This window comes from Callospermophilus lateralis, chromosome 7, assembly GCF_048772815.1.
Source record: "Callospermophilus lateralis isolate mCalLat2 chromosome 7, mCalLat2.hap1, whole genome shotgun sequence".
In the NCBI taxonomy this organism is placed as follows: Eukaryota; Metazoa; Chordata; class Mammalia; order Rodentia; family Sciuridae; genus Callospermophilus; species Callospermophilus lateralis.
Genome location: NC_135311.1, coordinates 2,711,681 through 2,713,382, shown reverse-complemented (window position 1 = coordinate 2,713,382; position 1,702 = coordinate 2,711,681). Strand labels below are relative to the sequence as shown.

Genomic DNA, 1,702 nt, shown 5'->3' with positions numbered 1-1,702 from the left:
GTAATCAAATCTAAAATTCAGAGTCATTTTCTTTTAAGTTTAAGTAAGATAGTTCCTCAGAAACTTGAAGCAGCTGATTTTCAGGGTGCACAAAGCTAAAAGACAGTGACATTAAGTCTAAGAAAAGACACAACTGTAATAGGCACAAAGCTTCCTTATTCTGCTTTCATTTCCGTTCTCCCACGTCATTCAGGAATCGTTTCCTCATTTTTAAAAAACTTATTTATTTATTTTTATTATTTCTTACATACATCACATTACAGGAGTGCATTACATTCATAATTTTTTGCATTGCAATTCTTAATACACCCTTATACCACAATTTATCAAATCTCTGTTTGTATATAAGGTATGTTGACCCCAAATTCACATCTTCATACATGAATTTTGTATAATGATGAGGGTCTCCTTTCATTATCCATGCTATTCCCCTTCTCCCTCCCTTTCGCTCCCACCCCTATTCCCTATCTAGAGGTAATCTTCCTCTCTTGCACTCCCTCCCAACCCCATTTTGAGTCACCCCCCCTTATATCAGAGAAGACATTCGGCATTTGTTTTTTTGGGATTGGCTAACTTCACTTAGCATAATCTGCTCTAATGCCATCCATTTCCCTGCAAATGCCATGATCTTATTATTTTTTAGTGCCGAGTAATATTCCATCATGTATAAATGCCACGTTTTTTGTTTTTTTTTTTAACTGACATGCCACCAAGTTTACTGTGAGATGAGTTGGATGACTTTACCTGCCTGTCTTAAGAGCACTTACATAGTCAGAAGTGATAACCACGTTTTTAGGAATATTTATAACAGTACATAAAATGTGTTGTCAAGCTCCACAGGAAAGTCACCAGTCCTTCCAGGGTATAAACTAAGTCTCCAGAACCTGAACCTCAACCCATATTCAACAACCTAGGGCCATACCCAGTATTCTCAGATGAACCATGACATGGTATGACTGCAAGACTATCTTGGTCACTCCAGGGAAATAGCATTCACCAATTAACACAGAGCTGTACACTGCCATGAAAGCTCAAATCGACCAAGTAGAAGGAGAGTCCAGTGAGGCATTTTATTATATGTATATTTTACATCCCTAGAAAAAGAATCCCAGAATTTTTCCTCCTGTGTGTTTTCTTCTTGCTTCTTCGTGGTCCATGATGCCAGCAGAGATTGTCAAAACAATGAAACCAAACTGACGGGATGGGAGCAGATTATTCTGCCATTTTTCCAGGTCTTTGAGTTGCACATCAAATCTGGGGCTTATCACTCCACACTTGTTTAACCTGCCTGTGAGGTTGACAACAATTTTCCCAGCTCTGTGATCTTCAATGATTTCAAATTCGACAATGTAACCATGCTTCGTCATCACAGTTAGAAACCGGACAATGACTTTGGAGCACGGCCTAATAAGGACCTGGCGTTTGCCTCTCTTTTCGGCATTGTTGATGCTCTTGAGAGCGTCAGCCAGGACGCTCATGCGCACCATTACGGCGGCACGAAAAGATGGCGGAAAGAGAATGCCACTTTTTTTTTATCTATTCATCCACTGAAGGACATCTAGGTTGGCTCCACAGTTTAGCTACTGTGAATTGTGCTGCTATAAACATTGATGTGGCTGTATCCCTGTAGTATGCTGTTTTTAGGTCCTTTGGCTATAGTCCGAAAAGAGGAATAGCTGGGTCAAATGGTGGTTCCATTCCC

General features: G+C 40.0%; 1 pseudogene; it reads right to left on the bottom strand.

Annotated features, from left to right (window-relative positions):
* Positions 1–1,045: 1,045 nt before the first annotated feature.
* On the bottom strand, positions 1,046–1,501 carry LOC143403822 (small ribosomal subunit protein uS8 pseudogene; annotated as a pseudogene).
* Positions 1,502–1,702: the final 201 nt, after the last annotated feature.